We start from the raw sequence: 11,427 nt of genomic DNA, 5'->3' as shown, positions 1-11,427 counted from the left end.
CGGCCCGCGCGCCCGGCCTCACTCCATGGCCCGGCCTGGGGCCGCCCGGAAGGGTTACAGCGCGGCACCGGCGGGTTCCGGAGCGAGAGCCGCCCCCGCGCACTTCCGCAAAGGGGAGCCACGGCGCCGCGGTTCCGGGCTGAGAGACCCGGCCGGGGGGGACCCTGAACGCTGTGGCACCGCCCCTCCCCCACCCCGCCCGAGGGGACCCTGAATAGTGTGGCACTGCACCTCCCCCCCAGTCCTCAGTAGCATGACACCGGCCCCAACACTTCATTGCCAACACTTAAGAAACGCGGGCAATCAGGGTGTGGATTAGTCATCACTGTTTCTTCCTCTGCCTGTGGCAGGTTCCTCCATAGCATCACCTGCTCCTGCTGCCTTCCGGCCAGGGTCAGGCCCGGTTCTTCCCCTCACTGTGTCTTGTGATGGCAGCAGGGGCCCTAACGCCCAGGAGCCCAGCCCAACCTGAATCCTGGGGCTATTTAGTGTTTCTCTTCAAGCCCGGCTCCTGGAGTGAGACTCTAGCATTCATCCAAATAGGGTTTCGAAAGCACGCCCCACCAGCACCTTAAAAGGTCAAGCACCAAAATTCAGATAAAAAGTATCAGCCCTGTATTTCTTCTTTTAAAATCTCATTTAAACCAAACCCCTGGGGGGTCTGGGGAGGGAGAGACTAAGGCCCGTTGGACAAAACTCAGATTATCCAGTTCATGAGAAATTTTGATATTGCACCATTTTTTGCAAAGCAGAAATTCATTTTGCAAATACCAAGTCGGTGTTTCCACAATGAAATATACTCCCCCAGATCCATAGCCCCTGACTGAAATTGACTTTTTTTGGTGTCAGTTTCATGAGCAGCCATAAAACCACAAGACTAATCACTTTCCATCTGTCCCTGGACCTCTCAGAGGCTGTGGATCAACAGTAGCCCTGGGGCTGCGGATCCTAAAGTTTCCAGATTCCTGGGCCAGGTGGCTCCCAGGGCTGCCTGCTTGGGCACTAGGCAGTCCAGGAGTCTGAAGAACTGGCAGGAGGCATGGTGGGACTGCCCTGAAGCTGCAGAACCAGTCCCAGGACCTTCAACCTTCCAGTTCTGTAGCAGACAGTCTGGAAGCCAAGAGACCCTCAGCTCAAATCAGGGTTCTCAAGGCTCTCTGCTGTAGAACTGGGATCCTAGACTTTGAGAGTCCTGGGCGAACCTGGGGTTCTCCAGACTTCCAGCTGTGGATGGGGAATCTGAGCACTGACTAGAGCCAGCAGGTTCCCCCGGACTTTCAGCTCCTGGCTACAGGGCAGGGAGTCTGGAAACTGGCTGGAAACCCTGGCATGGCAGTGCTGCCCTGGAGCTGCAGATCCTGCCAACTCAGGGTCACTGTCTGTGGGGCAATCCGCATAGCATGGCTGACTTGGAGTTGTGGACCCTGGAAAGCCTGCTAGGGAAACTGAACTGTTGGAAACCTGCCTCTGATTCAACAAACGTTTGTTGAGCTGGATTCACTTTTGCAAGACATTTCAGGTTTCATTTTCACACCAGCTCTATTTTTGAGTGCTTGGGGTTGGCGATATTACCAATGCCTTCCTTACCCTGCAGAGGGGAACTCCCAACAGTGCAACACTGACATCTCCTTCCACCCCATAGGGGGACCCCACATACTGTGACACAGACAACTCCCCCAGCCAGGAGAGGGGTGGGGCCCAAACCCTCCCATCCGCTCCTCAGGCAGTTCAGTTCAGTTCAGTTAAGGTGTGATTACGTGGCAAACTGTGGGCGCGATGCCAAAGCTTGGGAAGGGCTGAGCTCTCATGTCCTGCCTCACCCCTTCCACTCAGCATTACATGTCTCCCTCCACCTGGTGTTTCTCCTTCCTGGCTCCTTCTCCCTCATGCTGCAGATAGGACTGGGCCCTTCCCAATTTTTCCCTCAGACTTTAGGCAAAAGCATAACACAAACAGAATTCACATTCTGTACCTGTTACTGGCAAGCCTGCCCTGACTGTCTTCCAGCATTACTGGGGTTGCCATAGACCCTGGCTGAACACACCTTCCTGTCCCCACAAGTGGCCATATACTGTTGGCCAGCAAGGACTAAACATCAGAGCTCATACAATGTTACAGCGCTGCGCCACTGGCAAACATCCTCCACACCTCTGCAGAACACAACAAATGACCAGAGGCTGCAGCAGCATGGTCAGAAAAATGGGATTTTTTTTCTTCTCTCTAGAATTTTCTGCTGTAAAAAAACCCTGTTGAAAGATTTTGGTAAAAATAGTTTGACTTCCTGCAGAAATTTTCTATATAAAATGAAAATTGTAATTTGGTTTCAATCTCAAATGCCATTTTATTTTGTCTTTTTTAACTAAATTATTTTTATTGTTTAATTATGTCTTTCCCCTCCTATTTTTTGTCGTCTTTACTTTCCCCCTTTTTAACTGGGAAAAGGAGCAAATTGAGAAAGTGAAGAAAAAATACCATTAAAACTTTTATTCTTTAAAAGTGTAAAATATGTTATTAACTCAGTCACACTTTTTACTGTTCTTAGCATAGTGCTGAGACTTAACTCTTTAGCTTTTTTGCTTTTATTGTTGTTGTTTGTATGAAAAGTCTTACAGAATCAATACAAAATATCATTACAAATAAACTGGTGTTGTATGGCTCTAGGAAATTACTTGTTTGATGACTTGAATTTTGTTACCTTTCTTTCTCTCCTGCTTTACAGTAGCTGTCTTGGAAGACATGAACTCAAGAGACGCTAGGTGTCAGTAAAGGATTAAAAAAAGCAACTGAAGCCTGAAAATCTGGAATGACCTTTCACAAGACTGCCTAATTACAGTATTAGCCATTGTTTGGCAATCAGTGGGATTTCCCAGACAAAGCACTTCTCCTGTACATTTGTTATGAAAGTACAATTGTACTCTTCCATCCCACCAAGGAATTGACTGGAAATTCACAAATAGCTGCCACTTCCACTTTTAACCAAAACTCTTCCTCCTTTTAACACATTCAAATGTATCCTTGGGCTAAAGGTTTCTAGCATTCAGAGGAGAATCCTACTACTACATCAACATCTGGTTTTGTTTGTTTCTGCACACCAGAAAGCTCTGCTTGACAATATCTAAAGAATGAGCCTTCCCCCCTGTGGAATATCCAGGTTGTATCCCTTTCCTCTATCCTTTGTCTGGGTAACCATTAATCAAGGTCACTCTGGCTGGCCTGCACAGCAGGGGACCCTCCAGGTGGCTGGTGCAGGGCAGGTGGGGCTGAGGCCGGACTGGTGCGACCAGGGCTGCACGGAGCCACCAGGATTAATGGTTAAGGTCAGTTAACGGTAAGCCTAATGCTTACCAGTTAACCAGTAAATTTTTGCAGCCCTAGGTACTTGGTGTGTAAATTACATCAGCTTAGACTCCCTCAGACCTACTTCCCAACGTGTCCGCTTAGACCATTTTACAATGGGCTTCTGAATGACACTGTGTCTGCTTCCAAAAGCCTCTGAGATACTATCAAATCCTAACTCCTATGCATATTGTTCATTTCCTCCAGCAGTGCTTTACAAATACTTGTGAATCACTTTGTAGAATATGCTGTCCCTATGGAATACATGGTGGTGTGGGCTGATGTAATGCTGCCGTTTGGAATGGCTACATTACTAATGACTAGCAAAGATGAGTGAGCTATACAAGCTGCCCCATGTGAATGTTGATAAAACCTTTATGTCCCCTTGCACCTTCAGGAATTGTGTAAAGCCACATGCAGCAGATCACCAGTCAAAGGGCACCTTTCACTTCTCGCAGCTGTGTCACCCCCAAGCCCCAGCTGAGAGAGTCTGGAATGACTCCAGAGCTTTGGGCCCAGCCCCTTGGCTTGCTAGCCTGCAGCCTATCCAGCATTTTGCATATTGTTTTATTCCTTAGTCAAAGCAAACCTCCTAAGTTAACATCTGCTCTGAACATGATTCCCTCCAGTGCTGCTCCGTGTTGTGGATGGACTCAGTTGCTCTTTGCTATCCATGGTGATAGCAGTAAGGTAGGTTCATATGAGACATTGCTCCATCTGGTGCTTGGCTCTCAGAGGGGCTTTTGGGGAACGCAGAGGGCGTAAGGAAGATGCATCCCCTGAGCAGGGACCAGCATATTTACACTCCCTACTCTACAATGGACAGCCCCACTGGGGTGCCAGGTATGCTACACTCTTCCCCCTCCACCCCAGCCTGCAGATAGGGCTTACTATGGTGGGGTACACGAAAGCATATTGCATACTCCAAAGGGTGTGTAACAACAAGATCTCCTGGAGCTTCCCTAGGGCGGTGGGGCTGGGTGAGCCTGTTCCTAACCAGCGTACTCTGGCTTATTATACGAGCTCTCCTGCCCCGCTTTTACCTGCTGCCTCTCAGCCTGCCCACATTGTAATCAGTGGCTGGCTGATTGGTCTGTTTCATTTTCACTCGACATGCTACAAGCCCAGTGCTTAATTCGTGCCAGTGCAGAGCCTCGGCGCTTTGGGGCCTGGCCGTTCAGAGCCCCGGTGCCTCGGGGCCTGGCTATTCAGATCCCCAGCGCCTCGGGGCTTGGTGCATCAGTTATGAATGTAAAAAGATTGCTTGAGCCCCGGCACCTCTTCCATTACAAATTAAGCACTGCACAGGTCATAAAATAGACCCACTTCTGCCACCACGTCTACGGCAACCTGCTGAATGATAATGGTTAGGCAGATGCCCAGTAGGGATGTCCTGGTTTTTCTTAATTAACCTCCTCAAAGCCAACTGGCAGCGTATGTAGCTGGCCTGTGTGAACATGTGGTCTTAGAACTGGTTCTCTGCTCTCTCCTCCATTCCTTCCAGCTCTTTGCTAAATCGACTTGTGCCACGTCTGTTAGATTGGAAGCTCTGAGGGGTAGGGACTAATTTTTACTCTATGTTTGTACAACACCTAGAACATCAGGAGAGGATCTGGCTGGGTCTCTCCAGGTGTTACTGGAATACACAATCATAATGGCCGAACACTGTATGTCCGTTCTTCCAGGTTCTGTTAAGATTTACATGGAGGGAGGATAAGTCTCTCTGTCTACGTCTTCTGGCTCTAGAGCACTTCCTCTTTCACAGTAGGGGAAAATTTCGTGTCCAAAGTATAAAGCTTTTCCTTTGTGAGAATAGATCCTTTGCTAAGAAGGAGCTCCGTACCAAGAGCCACCACTTTCCTGGAAGTCCCAGTTTCCTGTGTGCTCTCCTACAGGAAAGGAAGTGGAGCTATTCCTTATTGCCCTTCAGCGGCTGCCCTTTACCAAGAGAGTCCAGGAACACATATTACGTTGCTGCTTTAGGAAGCACCATCAGCTCTGGCTCACAGTGACAGAATGGTATCAGCACTGCTGCTTGTGAGGAGAGACAACTGCACATTCATTATCACTCTGCACCCAAAGACCCAGACATAGTTAAATGGTGCTTGCTCCAGCCCATTGAGATCATGCACACCATCTCCTACACATGGTTCTAGTTATTCTTGTTAGTGCTGACAGCAGAAGGACAGAGGGAATCCGACAGGCCTTATTTAGGCAAACTCCCCTTGGCCGGCAAAGCACCAAAACTCAAACCTGGCCAAAGAACACATCTGGCATGGGGAAAACCTGACGACTCCTAAGGCAAATCACTTCACCAATCAAAGGGAGCCTTTTCCAACTGAGTAAACAGGATGGGAGAAAACGGAGGAAGCCAAAGAGATGGGATTTGCGGTGATCCAGAAAGGCAGATCAGGATGCTGCCCTGCACTGTGGGCTCTCAGCTGAGAATGCTGTGTCCCTGGACTGGTCCTGTCCAAATAGCAGGTTCAAAACCAAACACCTCTTGGCTGACCTTAATTACCAGGCAGGTAATTAGCACAAGATCAAGAAAGTCTTTGGTGTACCAGCAGGCAGCAGACACTGTGGAAGGCCAAATTTCACCCTCTCTTCGGGACCAAGGAACAATTCATCTAAACAGTGCGGTGAATTTCAAGCCAAAAGAGCCGCAACATTCTGCATCTGTTTTAGGTCAGGATCAATTTCAAAGGAAGCAAATGATGGTCTCCAAGTTTCCCTGTCCTAGTCATTGCTAGGACACTGCCTCTGAGAACTAGGAAAATAGGCAGAGCCAGTTGCGCATGAAGAACAGTAACGTGGTGGTGGAGGAAGTCAATGTACACTGAGTTCCAGTTCTGCACATTATCCAGCAGGTGCCATATCCTGCATTCTGTTAATCAGCCCCACTGGATTCCCAGCTGTTCCTGAGAGAATATGTTTCTCTGATTGCTTTTGCTCTCTCTTCTCCAGTGATACCAACTTTCACCATGTTATTTGTAAGTCTCAGGATATTTGGTGCTTAAAGCCCCAACTTGTGGTGGCATTTTAATATGAGAATCTTTGTTTTCTTATAAAATAAAAACAAGTTTCTAGAGCTCATGGCTGCAGAGAAGCTTAAAAACACAATCCCTAATGACTCAAAACCCAGAAGATACGTTAAAAAATGTGTTACTTTTAAATCCTACAGGCAAAAAACAAAAAGTTAGAGAAATTTAGTCACATTTAGGTTTTGTAAAACTAAAATCCAATAGACAGTTTCCATAATATTTTTAAATTCCAGTTAAAACCTTATTAAACATTCTGCTGCAGTGTTTCCAATAGCAATGTGCTAGCTAGTGAATGACAACCTAATAGTGAAAGTGACTGTAAACAAACTGTAAACAAAAATGAAACCTACCAGTTTATTTCCATTTCTCAAACTGAGTAAAATTTCAGCAAAGAAACAAGCCAAAAAATGTCCTAGGAAATAGAACACCCATTAGATTAACAACATTCTTTTAGTCCTAGTAAGGTGAAGTGATGTTTGTAACAGAGATTAGGAAATTTCTTTTTTCTTTTTAATATATGACTTTTAACCTGACAGTTTCCTTGTAACACAGAAACAACCATTATCCTGACTTGTTCAATCCTATGAAAGAGTGCTGAATTATAAGAGCCGGTCATTGCATGCTGCATTGTCATCTAATGTGTAATGACCTGAGACCATTAAAATCATCTTACATGGACTCTTGTAGAATTTGAACTCCAGCCAGAGCAAAGCTGGTGGGAATATCCCACTGGCCACTCAGTTTTCCGAAGTCTCCAGTCATTCCCTTTCCAAATGTAAAGAACATATTTGGGAATGTGTGTCAAATAAGCCTCTGATGCCACCTCTACAGTCTTCTCTGGGAGGATGTTGCCTTTATATAAGACTGTGGAGGATGTGGAAAATGGCTGTATTATTTTCTGTGAAAAGTATGTGACTCAGTTTCCCCACTCACTTTTGTATTGCTACCCACTTGACGTGAAGGGGTTAATCTGTTTTCTGCAACAGGGGATAAGCAATGCAGTGACTGGGTGAAGGTATGTTGACAGACCTCAGAATGGCCTATCAAGAATGGTCATCATGTGACTGGAGCTACCTTGGAGATCCAATGGAGACCAACTCCTGGACCTTTGACTTGTAACAACTTCCGGCCAAGGGGACTCTTTGAATGGCAAATTACCTGTCTGACTACAACCTCTCCCCTACCTAAGCCCAGGAGTGACTGGATCATGAGACATCGAACAGATGTGTGCACAGACTTCAGTAAGAACCCAGTTCTCCCACACCAAGCCGAAGAGATTTGCTGTAATCATGCAGTCTGCCTTCCTTCCAGGCAGGTTAAAGGTGGGCTCACCTACCCGATCAAGCCAAAGCTGAAGAAATAAGGTGAGATACATGTGCATAGACCTTGCTTTTTCATTCTATGCCAGCATCCTGACAGCTTGGATTCCAGCTGACTCACCAACACTGTCTGGTTTTGAGAAGGCTGCCCTGTGTCACTGCAAATACTTGCTGGTTGTGAGGCTCCCAAGATGGCAAAAGCTCTTTGGAACCTGCTGAAGGAGCCATGGCAAGAAGCAGTGGTGCTGAAGCCAGGGCCCCAATCTCGGAGCAGTGGGGCTCCACCTTGAGGCCCAGCACTAAGAGGGTACATGGCCAGGAAGCCAGCATGAAGGTCAAAGACAGAGCACGGCCTAGGGATCCTGGACACAGGTGTAGAAGCACTTTTGGAGTTCTGGACCAACACAGCAAATAGAAAGCTCTATCTGCTCCCGGGCAAGCCCCAATCTCTGTAACTGCAGGTCCAGGAAGGCAGCCACCCTGCACTTGGAGGTGCAACACCGTAAGTAGGGTGACCAGATGTTCCAATTTTATAGAGACAGTCCCTATTTTGGGTCTTTTTCTTATATAGGCTCTATTACCCTGCACCCCTGTCCCTATTTTTCACACTTGCTGTCTGGGCACCCTAACCGTAAGCAATCCGTAGCTGCCCCAACCAAGGGCAGCTCTCCTTTTGCGGACACTGGTAAAAACCAGGAGTCAGTCGGTCATGTGACAATGGTGTAAACAGGATGTCAATGACAGGCCCAGAGTCTGTGGGCTAGGCTGTGTTCGCACTTACTCCAGTGCCCCCTCAGGGAAGTCAGTGGCCTCGCCGGAGTGTGGCAGAGCAGAATGGGGCCCTCTGCCTGCTCAGCTATCCGCCCCTAGTGGGAATCCCAGAGGAGTCCATGAGAACCCTCTGGCCAATGGCAAAGGAAAATCCGGGTAGAGCTGGGTGGGAAAAAAAACCCCAATATTATTTGTCCACCAAAAATTTTGAATGGAAATTTTTTGATAGAAATTTCCCACAAGAAATCAAAACATTTCAAACAGAAACAAAATGAATATTTTACATTTCATTTAGAAATTTTCTGTAGAACATTTAGCCAAAAAGAACATTCCCCACTCACCCCTAAATCAGACAAAACCCAAATTTTTGGCAGGAAAAACTGAAATTTCTACCAGTTGTAGATCTGGTTTTATGTCTCTCAATCCCTCTGATGATTCCACCCTAGTCCTTACTTTAAAGGCACCTTTCTCACACCCTTCTCCCTTCCCAGACACTATTGGTGCTGTCTACACCAGTGGTTCTCAACCAGGGGTATGCATATCCCTGGGGGTACTCAGAGATCTTCCAGGAGATACGTCAACTCATCTAGACATTTGCCCAAGTTTGACAACAGGCTACATAGAAAGCACTAGTGAACCCAGTACAAACTAATATTTCATACAATTACTTGTTTATACTGCTCTATACACTATACACTGAAATGTAAGTACAATATTTATATTCCAGTTGATTTATTTTATAATTATATGGTAAAAATGGGAAAGTCAGCAATTGTTCAGTACTAGCGTGCTGTGACACTTCTGTATTTTTAGGTCTGATTTGTAAACAGTTTTTTTAAGTGAAGTGAAAGTTGGGGGTGCACAACACAAATCAGACTCCTAAAGAGGTACAGTAGTCTGGAAAGGTTGAGAGCCACTGGTGTGCACTGTAGATGTGTTAATGTCCGGAACATGTTTCTTATTCATTATAGTATGTGCAGTTTTCATTCATGAATGGAGCCAATTAATACATTATGATGCCTCTTGGGAGGGTCAAAAATCTCCCTGAACCTGAGGCTAGAGGAAAAGAATTTCCAGACAAGTGTCTTGGCAGGGCTGTGAGTAATGTCCAGACAGCCAGAGGACACCTCCCGCCCCCTCGATTGCACTTGTAAAAACTAATCCAGCTTTCTATGACGTGAGAACCCAGCAATCACATTAAGAGACACTTTATCAGCTCTCTTGGCACGGAGCAGGACAGTGGAGAGAGTGGTATCCTGTCAGACGGCCTAGAAACAGACACCTGTCCACTTGGAAAGCATGCCTAGAAATGCTAGAATCTTCACAACACCCATGAACATGTGGTGTCGATCATACAAAGGGCCATATGAATAAACCTTAGAGGCCGGCTTGTTTTCCTTGTTCTGTGTGTGGTATGGAAAAGGTTAAAAAGCAGAGTCAAAGAAGAGTCTTTGGCAGAGTTATTCTAAGGTGCATACATAGGAGAACATCACTGTGACCACTTAATTAGTCTACTCTAATTGGATATAGTTGCAAAGTAGTTTAAATTTTCAACCTGAAAACGGAGTTACTATTTTACCAGAGAGCGATTAAAAGTAATGGAGGTCATCAGCGGACGTAATGGGCCCTCCCTCCTTGCCAGGACTCGAGATGTCTTTGTGGTAATTGGCAATTGGTCTTGAATATTTTGTTCTGCAGTTGATGAACTCACTGGACTTCATTTTATGGATAAAAGCTACTGATCACAACCCCAGCTGTCTTTCCTCCCTTAGTGGTGAGCAGGATGCTGCTTGTTCTGTCTTGTCTAAGAGTGGCTTGTACATTTTGTAGTTCCAGAGAATTTCCTAATTTGAACAACCAGGGAAGGATCAAGCCAATGATGGATAAAATCAAGTCCTGTTTGAAAGGGGACCTTGATCTTCCTTCTCCCCCACTGCTCCCCAGTCACATGCAGGTGCTTTAAAATCTGGGTTCCTGTGGACATTTTAAAACATGTAGGGGAAATGGATTAATGTGACTCTTGTGACCCACGACAAGAGGCAACTCCCAAATGGATGTTGCTACCGGTGACCTGCTCGTGAGCTACATCAAATTCCCAGTGCTTGCTAAACTGAACCGTTTACCCCTTCTGCCACCCTGTTATCCCTGCCAGCCTTCAGGGACCACATGGCAATATTCATTTGAATTCTGAGCTTTTCCTGATGTCAGCAATTTCCTGCTGGCCTGAGTTTCGACAGAGAGACTGCAGACAGGGCCCTCCAAGCCACTGCCACCTCCAGAGCTTCCTGCGGCTCTAGACAGATGTGAAATCCTCTCTGGTCCCTCCATGTCCCCACTCCACCCCATGTCTCAGTAACCCCCCTCTGGCCCGGGAACCTGCCCATTCCTGGAGCCTCAGCTAGGGAGGCTTCTTCAAGAGCAACGTGATGCCCTCACCCACTGCGTCCATGGACTTCTCAGCCTGGAAGCAAGGGACCGAGAGAATCGGGGAGAGGCAGGGAGGGGCTGGCAGCGGCTATCGGAGTCCTGTAGGCGTAGAAGCGTGGCTAGGCATTGGCTCTAGAGGGCAGCATGCCATGGAAGCTGCTCCCACCAAGGGGCTTCGGCAGTGTCCCCTGGAGGGTGATGCAGTGGGGACAGCATATGTCCCTTCCCTACGCCCAGAGAAGGACCTAGATGCTAACAGAGGCAGCTGGTGTGACGGGCCTGAACTCAGCTGCCCCCTACACTCAGCACCATCCAGCAGATCCAGGCCTGTGCTGTTCGGAAGGCTTTGTCATCATGATGATTTCCCAGTCACAGGTTGAGTAAAACTCTCCCTCAGCCCAGAGCTCTTGGGAGATGAAGAGACAGCAGCAGCCAGAGCGCCCACTGGACTGCCAGCTGCCAGGGCTCAGATGCTGCCTCTGGCCCATGCAGACGAGCCTGGAGCCTCCTGGCTGGGTGTCAGCCTCCAG

The sequence above is a fragment of the Chelonoidis abingdonii genome, chromosome 8 (assembly GCF_003597395.2).
Source record: "Chelonoidis abingdonii isolate Lonesome George chromosome 8, CheloAbing_2.0, whole genome shotgun sequence".
Classification (NCBI taxonomy): domain Eukaryota; kingdom Metazoa; phylum Chordata; order Testudines; family Testudinidae; genus Chelonoidis; species Chelonoidis abingdonii.
This window is presented reverse-complemented; position numbering follows the sequence as displayed.